Source organism: Macrosteles quadrilineatus, unplaced genomic scaffold (genome assembly GCF_028750875.1).
Source record: "Macrosteles quadrilineatus isolate MER2022 unplaced genomic scaffold, UCM_ALF_1.0 Scaffold_7__1_contigs__length_78375512, whole genome shotgun sequence".
NCBI lineage: Eukaryota > Metazoa > Arthropoda > Insecta > Hemiptera > Cicadellidae > Macrosteles > Macrosteles quadrilineatus.
In genome coordinates, this window is record NW_026542600.1 from 67,272,037 (window position 1) to 67,289,183 (window position 17,147).

The 17,147-nt window shown below is 33.7% G+C and overlaps 1 protein-coding gene across 3 annotated transcripts in view; it reads right to left on the reverse strand.

Annotated features, from left to right (window-relative positions):
• Positions 1-15,498, reverse strand: part of LOC128997983 (diacylglycerol lipase-alpha) — a 78,494-nt gene extending 62,996 nt beyond the window's left edge. For all 3 annotated transcript variants that reach the window (XM_054423869.1, XM_054423868.1, XM_054423870.1), the window contains exon 1: positions 15,316-15,498. The gene's annotated coding sequence lies outside the window, so the exon portion shown is untranslated. The remainder of the gene's footprint in view (positions 1-15,315) is intronic.
• Positions 15,499-17,147: the final 1,649 nt, after the last annotated feature.

A 17,147-nucleotide genomic window follows, 5' to 3' on the forward strand; every position in this document is an offset into this window, starting at 1 on the left:
TGAAGAGGACTTTTTGGTGTCCCCAGTCTTCAAGCAGGGCGTCATTTGGGGGGGGGGGCAGGGGGGAACATTTGCCCCCCCCCTGGTTCCTGGACTAGAGAAAAAAATATGCTGTACTAGCAATATCATTGACTAATATACAAATTTCTCCTGTCAAATCCTAAAAAGCACGGAAGACAAAAATCTTGCCTATTCTTCTACAGTAATTTGAAACCAAAATATTATTTTTTAGTGTCTTAGTAGCACATTCAAATTAATTGTGTCAAATTATTTCATTGATAATAAAATTTGATTTGCTTTTAAGTACTTAAATACTTGTGTTTTATTTAAAAACCAAATTAAACAATTATAAACTATAGGCTATGAATACAACCGTATTCATTGCTATAGGTCTAAATGTTGTACAAGAGAATTTGGTCATAAATTTAATATCAAAAATAATATTAATACACCATGAAACTATTGATCACGTTTCTTAGATGACTAACTTACCAACATATTATTATGTTTCTGTCTGTTGTCAATAATTGATAGTTTCATTAATTTTCTGCTTAAATTTAAATAAATTTTACTCATACTTTTGTTTTTATTCGAAGTGCTTTTGACATTTAAAATAAGCTTAAACCCCTCTTTTTTGTTTCAAAACTGCAAAATTTTTCGGGGGAGGACCCCCTGACCATCATCCCCCCCGTTTGCTGGGGGGTATTCCGTACCCCCAGTGTTTCCCCCCCAAGGATTTGGTGAAATGACGCCACTGTCTTCAAGAGATTTGGTTTAGAACTTGATACGAGAAGTGGAATGTTAATGTCTTATTTTCTTCCCCGACTCCAAAGGTCATATGTCTCCTTCTGAAATACGCCACAAAGAATACCCGTCTTCCCCAGACTTGCCTATCTTGTAGGACCCCAGACCCGAGGGAAATTGGGTAGAGTTCCGTTTACACCGGTGCAACTGTCTGTGAACTCATAATGGGACAATCCTCTCGCTATACGACCTGGGCTATGTTATGAGACCAACGATGTAAAGAACTACTATGAGACTACATAATTTAGACCCCCCATCCCTACCTTGATTCTAGTAGACGAAGTAAGTAATAAATTGTAAACCAGATACGATGGGTGTTATTTGCAGGCGAGAATTCACTTTATCAAAATCTGTATGTCATGTTTAAATTTGTTTTGAGCTAACGAAAACTCACAAAAATAACCAATTATTGATTAATATCCGATGACGTACTTAAGTCCCGTTACGTTTACGTATTTTTACATCCAAACGTCGTCTAGCTCTGTAAGGAAAGAGTAAACTTCTTTAAACACTGCATGGAGTATGGGAGAGAATCATTTTATGTGCCATCTTTGCATACTCCAAGGCTCTAGCCCGGAACTATTTTACACATTTATTCAGCCTAGGCATAGAGGGCCGCGGTATTATCAAATAAAAGCCATGAGTGACTGTTGGGATTTGAACCAGGAACATAGAGGTGGTAAATCTGAGCTATTGCCGAAAAGAGTTAGCCTTAGTCTTAGTGATAATATGTGTATGAATACTCATTCCTCGAAGATATCATCATCATCATCATCATCATCAAGTATTGAAACCTCTCGCCAACATTACGCTTATAATAATTTAATTTGAAAGATTTCTAGTTATACTACAACAATTTAATGTACATATAATGAAATATATTGTGAATTATATTATAATTGTAAATTTTGCAATATATTGATTTGAGAATTATAAGCGTAGTTTGGTATAAAAAGTTTATATATATACTATATGTAAACTACAAACGTAAAATGTTTACACGTTAGAAATTTGCTCCCACGTTATTATTACTTCAAGGGTCTGATATGACTATAAAAATCCGACCAAAAATCGTTTGGACAAACTTTTATTTAAAATAAGTTTTTAACTTGTAATGAATGTTTTCCGTTTATTATTAATCTTCATTTCACGAAGAAACTGTGTGGAATGCACACCGACCTCGAATTACATTGCAAATTTGCACGTGTGTTACATACATAGAACGTAAAACACTACTATGGCCGTGACCACACTAGAGAGTAGAATATGAAGACAGAAAATGAATCTACAGCAAATACAAATACCTGGGGGCCGAGCTTTACACAATAGAATACCACGTGTGTAACATTCATACAACATAAAATACCACCATGACTATGACCATAGATTAGAGAACGTTGTTGAAATTTATTAATTTTAGGTTGAGTTCGGTTTGGTGTTCCTTTCGTGGGCTAAAATTTTATTATTTTGGGATTTGAAAACATGCCTGTTACAATAATCTAAGTACAACACGTAAAAAACCTCTATATGTTTTTGGGACCACTAATAACTTACGTTGAGAAAGTTGAGATACAGTATTACCGATTTAACATCCAGGATCACCCCCCCCCCCCCGTGCAACTACTTACTATATGTACTTTTGGGTCTTTTCCATATGTATATTCTATGTATTCGTGTAGCTTGTCAACAATAATTGCTGATTTAGCTTGAAAGTTGATCCCATAGTGTTGTTAAGGGTGATAAAATGTAAATTAAGAAAATGGTTTCGGAGTGCTATAAAATATAACTTTTCGCGAAGAACATTGTTAATAAACTAAACTTCCAGAAAGATGACGAATCAGAGTCCAGCGAGGTCGTATTGAACGTTCGTTTCTCGTGAGGTGACTAGGGTGGAGATTGTGAAAAGAAAGGTCACCTAATGGACAGAAACCTTCCACCCTTTTATTTCAAGCCATGAATAAATAAGTAACAATATGTCTGAAAAGAATTGAAAACGCGTGTAACCATCCTCGCTAGAGAGATAAGCTTCTGAACGCTCTCACTTCCTGAAACAACTCCTTAAATGAAAAAATACTCAAAAGAAAGATGAGAATAAAATGTCATTTGAAACACATAATCGGCGATGGTTTATTGAGATACACGATATTATAAAATCATCAAATACTAAAAATAATCTATCATTCATTGTTTTAAAAATGTGTGGGATCTAACACAGTTATTTTTTTAAACTTGAAACAAAATTTTACCGTCGCCTTCACATAGTTAGTCTTTCTTAAATTGTTTCACGTTTTTCCATGTTAACATATTTACGGATTTTGCATGGAAACGATCAAAACCCTAGTCTTGTAGGTCTAAAGTCGGCATTAATTTATTGATAGCCCAATGACAAAATAGGTCCAAAATCCGCAAATTTCAGATACGCGAGTTCTATAACCACTTGGTTACCAAGAGTGTTTATAATATAAATGAGTATACAGTTCAGTAAAAAATGTACCTGGAGATCAGCAATATAAGAATAAGAACATCTTTATTGTCGTTACACACAACAGTACAATATAAAACGTCAGAACAAGTACTGTTTGTTATAGAATGGATCCAGTATTTAGAAACGAATTTCAATTATCGTAGGAGATCGTTAGATAAAATAAAATAAAAAAAATACTTCTAGATATTTTATATCCTAAACACCTACAGAATAAAACTGTCGTTACAAATACTAATTATTTTTTATATAATAAAAGTATTCTTGAAACGATACAGTTAGTTTATTAAAGAGTTGTATTTGGAGGAGTTTATAACTATTTATAATCTTACTATCAAATATCCAGCTGGTTAAATCTTCTAGTATTATAACAGTGAAATTCGTTACGTTTTGTAACCGAAGATAACATTTCTTTAACAGATACTGTAACACATTTTGAAAAATCAATATACATGCGTAGACTCACTATGGGTTAAGAACACGACATGGTGAGGTCAACCACCGGACCTGGCTTATCTCTGTGCTTGTCGCTTGTCGTTATGCCACCTCTCCTGTCTCGCCTACCTTACATTTACTTTGATCCATCCGTTCTTCAAGGTAGCTACATAACATGGACAAAAAATAATGCATTCTCATGCTACTAAATGAATTAAAATTATATACAAGGTGTTCCGTAAGTAAACAGCCAAACTCCGGGAAATGGTTCTTTGGGTCAAAATAAAGAGAAAATCAAGAATAACATTTTTTCCATTTTTTCAAACATTTTTTTCGTTAACAGATATTTGCCGTTTTTTCACATTAACGTTTTTTTAAAGTTTTTCAACCGATCATTGCGAAACCTGATATGTATGTTAAGGTAATAGAGACCCATGTTAGAAAAAAAATCATCTTGATTCATCAGATAATTTAAAAATGGCGACCATTTTAATTTGTCTAAACTTACAAATTACTAAAAGATGGCTGATTTTATGAAAAAATTACAAGAACACTATTTGAGATTTTTAATTCCCTATCAAACGATACCAAGTTAAAAAAGATCGAATCAGAAATAGGTGAACTATTACGATTTTTAGTTGTAAAATGGGGCAAACCTGACTAACTTAGCCTTTTTCTACCCCATTTAATCTAATTTTTCACAAATGATTTTTCCAACAAATATTTCTATAACTGATTTTCTGGGTAGCCACGTCGTTGCGGTGCTAGCCTTTAAATCGGAATTTCCGTGGTTCGATTCCAAACTATATCGAAACTAGACCCAGATACCATTAATTTGTCATTGGGTTATCAATTAATGATGTTTTCTAACAAAATGGTCGACGTTAGATAGTAACAGAACCAGGGGTTGGATAGGCACCTTCCAAAAAAACTTCAAAAAATACCACAGGTGTAAATACACACAAAATAAACATGAATAAGTAGTAAGAAAAATTAAATGGAACAATGAGATATTTTAAAACTTAGTTTATAGCATTTCTCAAGTATGCAATCCCGTTTCGTAAAAATTATAATAAATCCAAACTCAATAAAATCACACAATATAAATACAATTCAGTTGAGGTCAAATTAAACCAATTTTGATTTACGAGAAAATCTAATTGTCTAAGTAAAAAGTGTGGAGATTTTAAAACTTTTAATGTGTTGAATTTTATTTTAATACAAAGAATAAAATAGCATTATTATGTAAAGACATTTAGGGTAACACTGTTCATACAAAAGAGTAAAATATTTAGCGTTTCGTGTTAAAGAGTTTCTGACGGTTGAGTCAAATTGAAACAAACTCTTACAACCGCTGGATATTGTTCAGCGCCCAATGGCAATTATGTCGTCTCCTTTGAAACGCCAGCTTTGCGATTTAGAAATGCTAAAGTCAGATCAAAGTTGTGTGCGTATTTATAAATCTTGCAAAACGTTTCTACGTAATTTTTTACTGTTAAAACATTAGGTTTGACGAGTAACTAGGTTTGCTGCTACAGGGTTTACAGTCAATGGCTACCCTTAATAGTCAGAATTAAATTATATTTCTAAAACTGAATTATGTTTTTGGTTTAGATTAAATTATTTCTAAGGAATTGTTTGAAAGCGTATTTTTGCACCAAATAGAAGTTTTTAAGCTACATATAAAACAATTAAGGATACAGTTAAGGGTTTGCAAATTAGCACAGTGAGTGCAAAACACAAAGGTATTATAGTGCACAATAAATATCTCTATCCAATTTGGTATATAATTATGGATAAAGTTCAATATATTCCTAATTGAGTCGTATTTGGAACCTAATTCGAACAGTGAGCTTTTGAAGTAATTTATTAGATATTAAATAGCGTGGATTTCAACTGTCAAAAGATGCAGTAGTAAACTAAGAAGTAAACGGAATCTTAAGCGTCCAGGACAAAACCATCAATTGAGAATTATTTTGACAAAATGGCGGCGATATCGGTTTTACGAGCAATCCTCTTTCTCCTCACCAGGGAACAGTAAAAGACGTAATAAAAATAAGTGGAGAGATAAAACGGTCCAGATTTAAGAGTCAATGACTGGAAATTGTTTGTTCTCTTGACATGAATAATCGCCTATTACCGCGAGATATTCATACTTCACTGCGAATGCTCTTAAACTCTGAACTACGTACGTTTTGGTCGTTCTTTTACTTTGAACTACTTGGGTTCTACTCGTTCTTCTACTTGGATCAACACGGGTTCTACTCGTTCTTTTACTTGGATCAACACGGGTTCTACTCGTTCTTTTACTTTGATCAACACGGGTTCTACTCGTTATTTTACTTTGATCAACACGGGTTCTACTCGTTCTTCTACTTTGATCAACACGGGTTCTACTCGTCCTTCTACTTTGATCAACACAGGTTCTACTCGTACTTTTGACTTCGAACTACGTGGGCTTTGACCGTTCTTTTAATTTGAACTACATGTGTTTTTATTGTTCTTTTACTTTGAAATACGTGGGGTTAAATCCTCAATTCATCTTACGCAACTGTACTACCCTATTCAAAAAATCTAAAATGATCAAAATAACCCTTACTCTATACAAGATATTGCAGATTTTTTTTAACTAACAATACTATAGGTTGCTTATTGAGGAAGTCTAGTATACCTGGCTTGTGTTTTATCGCAAATTCACTGACGATGAATGATTGAAATAAAAGAAACACAGAAATAACTATAGTAAGAAGGTATCCTATTAAACCCTATCACCAATGTACATCATAGCAATAAGGTAAAAACTCATTTTAAGGGAATTAATAGATTCATCTGTAGTAGGCCTCAAAATTAATATTTTGATTTGACGATACATTAAGTTAATACTCTTAGGATATACCATAGACTATATTGTATTGAGTATAAATACACTATTATAGAGTATTTATAGTCAATGGTTAAACGGTAACAATGGGTAAAAATTTATCTAAAATCTCAATTGAATTACCGTAACCTATTTTGTCCAAAGGGCGTAAATATAAATAATATGTTTATAAAGTTTTAATGTATTCTGTTATATAATTTATCATTTATTTATATGTTATTTTCTGTTATCTTTCTGACGTAGTTGTTCGCAAGGCAGTTTTCTGTACTACACTTAGAATACGACGCACATTTTGTTGTCAAATATAACCTTATTGCCTTATATACGAAATTTAACTTAAAGAAGGAAAAGTAACGGTTATAATTGTATTTAAATTGACTGAGCATCAACCGGACCTCACCGAAAAGGTTTGTAACATTGTTGTGACATTGTCGAGGACAAGTTAATCTTTTGGGCCATTAAAAACATATTCACAATTTTGTCACAATTTTAAACCATACCCGGTACTGTATTATAAAAATATAGAGGCTTCTTGATATTTAAACATATTGTTAAAACATTCTACTTGTCATTTTAAAACGAATAGATTGATAACTTAACAGACTTAAAAACGAAACTGAATCAAGGCATGTACGATAAGGTTACATTAAATTAGATAAGCCTATCTCATTAACGTAATGATGTTTACATAGCTTGGTCAGCGTTACCCGCTCTGTGTTAGTGACGTCAGCTTCTCTACATCCGCCATTTCTATGGAATGCTGCTGTCGTCTTCAGCACTTTGGCAATACAAGGTCAAGTTTGACCGTAAGTTGACACTTCTCACTTCTTTGTTTGGAATGCCGCAATGTGTAACCTGCATTTCCGCATTGGCAATACTAACCTGATGAGTGTGGTTGTCCATTGATATACTTTTTTAAATACATTGTCTGATTTCAATTGGTAGATACATTATCTTCAATTCACGCATAAGTAAATGTATTTTAATTATTTTATCGAGGGTGTTGAAATTTAAGTTTATTAGCAAAACCTAAGCTTTTAAGAGAAGTATGGAAAGTGAGCTGGTCTTGTGGTAGACAAAATTGTCGGAAACATTGTCAACAAGTTTGAAAATGTCTATCGCAGGGCTTCGGTCCCTGAGATCTCAGGTTCAAATCCCACCAATCATTAGGTTTTAAGCTATGCGAAAGAGCCGCGACCCACGACACTTTGGGCGTAGGCCTAGAGCCTAATGTGTAATGTTTCGGGCAAGCATACTCCAGTGGCATTTATTTTTACGGGAGAGCGGTCAAAACTAATTACATATTTTGAATATATTAAGAATCGAACCCGTCCCTTCCGCACCGATGCTAGGTCCAAGACTAGCAACCCACCGAAATGTTTTATCTTGTGATTTGAAGAAACCCCATTGGAAACAGCAAACATGTATTAAAGGTGTGAGGTATTTGATAAACTAAGGGTTATTACTATGAGAAGCATAACTGACCGAAAGTGTTTTGAACCCATACAAACACAGGAGATTATCAACCCTTGTGTAACATGTTACAGTTACCCCAACCCACTCCCAATAATGGGGTATCTAGTCGATTGAATTGGCAAATGGACCAGCTGACTGGAAGATTCATTAAAGGATTACCACATCAACAAGTTAAGCCTCATTGCCAGTTAGTGGTGTATTTTATACTAGACGGCCAAGCTCTTTAAGTACAAGCATATGCAAAACATCAAGACCATATTACAAGGTACAAATTACATTGGTGGTTTGATTTTTGCAACGGACTGTACTCGATTAATCGATGGATCGTCGCAATGTCTGCTAGCCAATTATTGCAATGAACCAATTAGACTGGAGTTGAAGCTTCCTTTTTGACAGTTTAATATACAGATCATGTTGGGCTTTGGATTTCCCCCAACAGTAAACCCATAAAAGGTTTACAAACGGTGACATATTATTATTACACCAATTAATTATCTGGACAGCGGAATGGTTATAGTTCTCGCCTTCAAATCTGAAGGTCGCTGGTTCGATTCCAAACGAGATCGTTCAGGAGCAAGATGTTTTGTCATTGGATATAAATTGATGATGTTATCTAAAAAAATAGATATTAGTTAGTAACAAGGCCAGGGGTTGGACCTTTCCCTTCCAAATTCCAGTGGTGTATATATACAAAATAAAAAACATATTTGATACATGAATAATATGTAGATAAATCTTCGACTACCACGCTACGACGACTAATTGTCTGATTTTTACTCTGTAAAACTAATAGATGTACACAATTTAAGAACGGGTTCTATTTGTATGGTCGTTCATACATGCTGATGTAAAAAACCTGATTTACTTAATGATGAAATCATAATACTTAGAGGAACCAACGACGTTTTATAAAGTGTATTGTCTGCAAATAAGAGTGTTAAAATAATCGTGTTTCAAAATAAACCAGCAAGAAACAAAGATTATACTGCTGGAAGCGGGCGGCTATAGGGCGGCAATAAGCACTTATGTTGCATCCAGTCGAAATTGTCTGCGTTTATAGTTTTGTTAAGTTCGCAAAATATTTATTAACACTGATTTTGCACCGTGAAAGTTATTTTCTGCGAACAGTGAAGCTAAATAGCTGACGAGTACGCCATTTTAAATTGTGTATTTTATCATTACATAAATAGAGACCTAATAAGTAGACCTAAGTGACTGCCAACAATGACCACAGTCCACAACCACATATCAGCATTTATTGATATTAAATTTTCAATTTTTAATTTCTTTATTCATTGAGAAGTATACATAATACAGCATTTGAATATTGTCAACGATTACAATTATTAAAATATAAAATACAGATTAAAAATAAATCTTAAATTAAAAAATACATCTCCCCATACAGATGCCTTCTTAATATATAGTATTCTTGAGGGAGGTGGAAAAATTCTTCTTGAGAATAAATTGCCATGTTTATTAAGAAACTTTTTAGTTTTGTTTTAAACTTTTTTGGATCTTTTTCATTTCTAATTCCTCCGGGGATATGTTTAAAAAAACTTTTACCAGCAAATGATGGCTTTTTTCATAAAACTTTAATCTGTGCCTATTTTGCAAAATCAGACTTTTTTCTCGTTTCATATCGGTGAACCGGTAGATTGGATACATCGGATGAGGTTTTATTAAAAAAAAATAAAATTGAATCATAAATATATTGCCCATAAACAGTTACAGTAGTATGTTTAGCTGTTTAAAGTGCTCTTTTGCCTAGACATCAGAATTTAGTCTGAGCATTACTCTCACTGCTCTTTTTTGATGTTTTAATATTTTATCTAGATTGATTTGAGTTGTTGCTCCATATAGACAGATACCAAAGGAAATATGTGAATGGATATATGCAAAGTAAATGTTTTTCAAAGTTTTGACATCACAGTACACAGACATTTTTGAAAGGGCAAAAATTCCAAAGTTGATTTTTGAAACTATTTTTTTGTATGATCATTCCAATTCAAATTTTGATCTATTGTTAGACCCAAAAAGTTTGTGCTGGTCTTTTGCTCAATAAGTTGCGAGTCATACATTATTATTGGGTGATTGGAATTTTTATTTTGTGGTGTTTTAAATGTGATAAAATTAGTTTTTTTGTTATTAAATTTTAAACATAAGTCGACAATTCGATGGAGGATTCACTAGTGTCTGACAGGTATTTAAAACTTCAAACTTTGATAGTCTATTAATGCTCTGATGCGTAGTCTGTCAACCACAACTCCTGGCGGACTTTTCATGTTGACAAGTAATAGGAAACATCACCAAGTTTAAGCCCCCAGCGAATCCTCGATCTTCTGCGAATCAAAACTAATCAGACCTCGAAATATCTTATTGGCTTTAAGACGGAAATAGACTTCGCTTATTGGGAAGATCCAGTTCTATTTGCAGTATATGTTGTATTAAACATTTATTTACACAAGTCGCAATTTCAATTTTATGTCTTTTTTATTCCAATCACGGTCAATGATATATATTTCACTATTTTCGCGGTCAAATTTTTGAAAATAAAATTTCTTTGATTTCGTTTTAATCCTTGTGGAAAAAAGTATAATTTAACTTTCAATATTAGATGATCAAGAAAAGAGATAAGTACCCATTATAACCGTGGTTTTCAATAACAGAGCTCAAAAACTATTTTATATGCAAACTTTATTTGTATTGTTGTTTGAGGTTTTAAAAAAGTGTAAAAATTTAAAATAAGCAAAAAATATGACGGATGTAAAAAATGCGGTGTTTATTTGAAGATCAATTAATTACCATTATTTCCGATTGAGATGGGGCAACATATGTGAGTATTTTAAATCAACCCAAATATTAATTAAGGATGAGCTTTGTTACTGACTAAGACCAGCTGTTTCATTAGTCAGGACAATGATCAGGGACAGCTGGGTCTAGTTTCGAACCATCAAAAAGTTTCTCATTTCTCTCAGGATCGAACCGGCGATTTTATGGTTACTAGACGGAACTACTACAAGCACTATAGCCAACCATGTTGGCATCGTAAACTGACAACCCTGAATCCTAAATCAACTCTTTGAGTGTGACCTTCGAAGTGTAATAGACCTGACTGCAAAATTCTTGTTGCACGTCCATCCAGTACGATTAGTGCATACGTAACTTTGATGACATCGGCCTTGTGTTAGCGCGAAGGACCTCTGTCTTGTTGGCTTGGCTCAAACTCCTTCAATCGCAATGGCAATTCTTCATGTGATAATGCCAAGACTTGCTAATTCGGAGATCACCTTAAGCTCCACATAAGATAAAATAATAGTCTGGGAGAACCCTATTGGTAATATGACATCACGATAAGGATTACGGTAATTCAATGATAAACCTGGGGTTTGAGTCCCGGCACCACTAATATCAGTGCAGTTCATTTTTGTGGGGAGCGAGCTGGTGTAGAACGCGGGGCTACGGTCCCAAGGTTCTGGGTTCAAATCTTGCCAATCATCGATGGATTTTAGATATGTGATAATATCGTGAACTTTCATCTATCCTTAAGTAATGTGCAAAACGGTTCCAGGTTAGAGCGTAGTCTACAATGGCAAAGTAGGACATGTAAAACAAACAATTCCCGGCTCCCCACTTTACTTGACGTTCCACGCAAAAGCCCGATGCCCATGTACACGGAGTTATGATTAGGTAAAATAGGCCTAGGATCTATTAAAAAAACATCCTGTCCCAAAAATTCCTTCGCTAATATTGAAGAAAATGTATGATCCTACTTTATACCGTGGTGCCATTGGAACATGACTTCAAAAATCTAAAAATTTAACTTAGTTTAATACTAATAACATACAACGAACTAGAGTTTTGGTTGAAGTTCGTCTTTGGTGATGGTGGGTTTGTGTTATTAAAAAAATATTGTGGAAATTCTCCAACGGAGTTTTGTTGTTAAGATAACTTAGGTGCTTAATCGTCCATATCTTGATATACAAGAATTGAAATTTCTGACTTCTTTAGTTGCTACAGTAATGTCGGTCGGCAACCGTAGCGGAAACGCGCATAGCCTGAATTCGTAATGCAACTCCCTCACTTCCGGTAGCTAGACGGCTAGAGCACGATACATGTCGTGTAGGTGTTAATTCTGCTTGCTGCTCGCCTTTGTGTGTTAACCAACAGAATCCCACGGGACTCAATTATATTCCCGGGCTCTCCGGTGTCCTGGATAATCAATGGTGGTTTATTGTGCTCTCACCGCTCACCGCTTTACGTCTTACTAATTACGATAATAATTTACTGTCAATTCATAAGTTTTACTGGGTTGAATAAGTTTGACTAAATTTATACATTGGCTAATACGCTTTGTGTCTAAATTATTAGATTTATACTAATTGGAGGTGTTAGTCATTTACATGTTTAGTGGACATTTTGTAGTGGTGAACGGGTAATAATATTGCAAGTAATATAGATAATTTAAACAATCACAACATGTTTCTGCCCCACATGAGACTAACTTCATTATGTAGTTTTGATTTATTCAAACGCCTTTATCACATCTATGTCAAATCATCATGAGCAAAGTTTTTTTGCAACATGGTAATTTCTTAGAATAGAAGTGTTCTAAATAGTGAGCAATTATTTTTTTTATCAAAACTTCCTTTACAAGAAACCGATTTTTTTCAATTTGTATTTGCGTATTTCCGGAAAAATGTATGCATGAATATTTTACATTAATCAATTAAGTCACGTTAGACATAAAACTAATCCAGAATGAATACCAGTATTACTTTCCAAAGAATTGAATTAGATATCTTTCAAGGTACATTTAAAGGTAATGGAAATGAAGCAGGCAAATTAGGTCAAAGCTCGAGTCAAAAGGCTCTTGACAATTCCATTAACTACCAAAGTATACGAAATGTGAAGGGAGGTGACTTTGACAGGGAGTTAGCTTATTTTAATAAACCATCTTCATAGCAAGACATGTATTGATCTAATACATATACGCCATTCTTGTCAGTTTTGAGACGTTATCGTGGTGGTATTTATGGATCGTTTAAGTAGATTACCTCTCCATAACAGTTTGAACTTTAGGAGCATTTGACATCGTAATAATATGATAGAATAAAACACGATGTAACGGTTAGACCCATTAACAGTCAGGAACAAAATTTCAACTATTAAACATATTTGCTGCATTTGAAATAAATTAAATGTGATTTTTGCGAACAAGCTTCGTACCGATGATTAACATTTTGATCTTCACATTAAAATTTGCTAAGAGCAACTTTTTGTGAGAGACAGGTAACTTTTTACTTTTTACAAATAAAATCCTGGAGATCAAGAACCTTGAAGTCTCCTTAAGTTCCGGAGACACCCGAAAAATTCGTTGTTTCAGAAAACCTATATTATACAATACATTTAGTCGCGAAATGCACATTTTTAATTGGTCTATCCCAACAAAAATGATACACAAAATATTAATAGTCAAACATAAAATATATTTATAGACCCAATGGGGTTGATGTAGACAGTGTTAATATTAGAAGTATACATAAACACACAAACACACAAACACCGCACCACAGATCAAACAAACGTGTTAAAATAAACATAACCTCAACATACGTCTCGTGAGATAGTGAATTTATACCGTACTTGTTATCAAGGTTTGTTTTTTGTCGTGCTATAAATCGAAGGGGAAATAATACATTTTAAAGGTGTTTAAATCGATAACTACACTTACTATTGAGGTAGTTATTGCAATTCTACCGTAAGAAACAAAACATTTGAAAAAACTTCGTAAATGAGTCTTTATTTTTATAATTACAATAATTTAGTTACACAATTGTTTAAAAACTATTGGAACCAACATAATTTAATCCGTACCAAAGACTAATTTCTGGTTAATGTTGTTTTTTGCACACTTTGCAAAACAAATTATGGAAATGACTAAACGAATGAATACATTGAAGGTAAAGATTCGGCGTGAAAGTAGCACATTGAATGCTCAATTGAAGTGGATCGGACCCATCGGGGTCAATGGATTGTACTCTTCTCTGCAGCTGATTGTGATTGTGTGATCGTCACGCTCACGATCCTTGCACTGATTGTTTATTGTAGCTCTACTTAAAAGATTCTACTTGATTTGCATTAGTAAGAAATAAAAAGTGCAAGAAATAAACTGACATCACAGCTGTTCTAGGTAATATATTCTTAATTTCTATAATAAACTAAATATATTGCAGGGAAATGATTATTTTGAGAAAAAATTAATACTATAAATTAACTAGTGTTAATATCCTACTAGCTCTTCCGGTCATTGTTACTTTTTACCTCGAAAGGATGTACGCAATAGTTTCACAATCTTAAGTCTCGACACCGCAACAACATAATTATTGTAAGTGGAGTCCTGTGCAGAGAAAACTACGAACTATTAACTTAATTAATTTAATTGACTATATTTAATATAATATATGTTTTTGAACAGCATCAATACGTATCTTTTTACAAATAAATTTAAACAATAACAGACTGTTGGAAATGTTCAATGGGCTTAAAACCAAATTTTAAGTAAAAACTGGGCTGTAAATATAAATCTTGTGACTGATAAAAAATAATGGGTTTTGAGCATTCCACTATCACCGGAAACTGCTGCTTTACTTTATACAGGCAATGGTTAAAAAAATGTTATGCGCTCGCGTCAAATTTAAAATTGTTTAACATTAAAATGCTTTACGCGTTAAAGAATTAAAAGAAAAACGCGAGAAATTATAAGCTGCGAGCCTTTTGAGATTTTATCCCTCATACACCATTATATGTAGCAAGTAACGTGTGAATTCTCTGAGTGTAATCAAATTAATATATATCCTAGTTGAATATATTGCGAAATAACATCCGATTAGTACTAAAGCCAGTTACTCGGTTTATAAATTCCAAATCGATCTACATTTCATTTCATGTAAACGGCTCATTAATAAACATCAAACTGCTTGGCAGGGGCACACTATAGTGATGCTTGCGTATCAACGTAGATAAGGAATGTTTGCTGACAAATGGCAAGACAAACAAACACGATTAAACGTGAAAACGCGGCTTCTAGTTCTAAATATTCGTTCCAGGGGAGGGTTGAGGACGACCATTTTGAATCCTAACCTAGCAGATCGATCTTAACCCTCCGCGCGGACCTGGTCTGTGTTTACTCGGCTAAATAAAGTATAGTGTTTGCGTTGAGTTAAAAGTGACTTACACGGACGAGGCGAGGCGTTGGGCGTCTTAACACATCGGTGAATCGTTGTGTGGACTGACGTTGGACGTTACAACGCGGTGGAGCTAGGGGGCTCGACTGACAGGAGGAATGAGGCATCGCCCGCCCGCCGGGCGCTCACCCTTCCGTCACCCCACCACCACCCCATCACCCACCGCCATCACCCTGCAAGTGTAGTGCTGCTTTAGATATCATAAAACATTAATTGGAAATGCAGTTTACAAGAGTTCATAGCCAAAAGTTAAGTAAATCTTTTTATTTTGTTGTGAGGATTTTATATAAATATAATTCTGTATGAAAATTATTATAAACTAAATCTATAACAATATTTAGCTCCAAATAGAATGAAACAATATTTTTTATATTTTTTTCTGTGGGGTTTTGTGAACACACTTATGCTTGAAACATTAACAGAAAGTAAATAAAAGAGACGTCTTATAACACTTAAAACATATACAGGGTGTTTCAAAAAGAATCATCCGATTTCATAGGTTTATAATTTGAAAGCTAATAATCATATGGACACGAGGTTAATTTTATATTAAAGAGTAACTAATAAAGTTTTTTTACATACCATTTACAGGTGATTCATATGGCTCCCTTTAGATGCACGGCATATGTGCAACTTAACTTAAAAAATTTACTTAGATAGAAAAAAATTGTGAAAACAATTGAAAATTTAAAAATAAATGCCAATTTTTGAAAGTAGGGAGTTTTTTTGGGTAGTGAAGGGGTGCGATTTTTGGAAAACGATTAAAAGTGTCTTGTAGAAAATTTAATTCCTGACCATGAAAACTCTTTCAAATCTTGGCTAGCTCTTACCAGTTGTAGCCGTTTATAAAAAGGTGTTTTGCCGTTTTCATATGTCCGCCATTTTGGATTTTTGGGGGGGTTAACATTTAAAAATGGAACTTTTGGATATTTTCCCTTAAACTCGAGAACGCCCTCTTTCTAACAATATATTATTCGATCAAATCGGATACAATTATGAGTAGTTATTATTTTTCAAAATCGGATGATTCTTTTTGAAACACCCTGTATTTACGCTTATACTGTTACTCACAAGATAGTAAATATACAAAAAAAGATGGTAAGTGGTGATCTCGATTTCGATCACCACTTACCATGTATTTACCAAGTAACAGTATAAGCGTAAATGTAAATATATGTTTTAAGTGTTATAAGACTTTTTTTTATTTACTTTCCATAAATTTAATAACATGTACAATGCTGATCAAGAAGTTATTTAGTGAAACATTGATTGCAATAAAAACTAAATCTTGCCTGCCTATCAAAATAGATGTGGACCACTGCATTTCTAGGGGTATGCTTGTTCACAGGTTCTGGTTAATGTTATTACTGTAATAAATTATTTTGGACTTCCAGAAAGCATTTTATTGTGAGGAAAGAGGTTATTAGATTGCCTTTTATGTTGTTGCCTGTATTATTGAGCAAGATTTTCGTTTATTACCCAAACCCAAGAACAAAGGCTACAACAAAAAGGTGATATAATATAAATTAAGTTCTTGAACCTTGGATGTATATTAACTACCGTGTAATGTGTAAAAAAGTAAATAAAAAGCAAGCAAGAAACCAAACAAAACATTATACCATGATAGCAGCAAACTGGACATACAGTACATCAGTTCAAGTTGTCCAGTTTATCTAATTAGGCTACCCAGTGAATGGAAGAAGATATTAGACTATCATCAGGAACTTGATAAGGCCTTAAAACGTTAAAGGAAAATGTGAATTACTTTTAGTTCGACAATCTTCCCTCCAAATGACACAACTCTTAACATTCATGCATATTT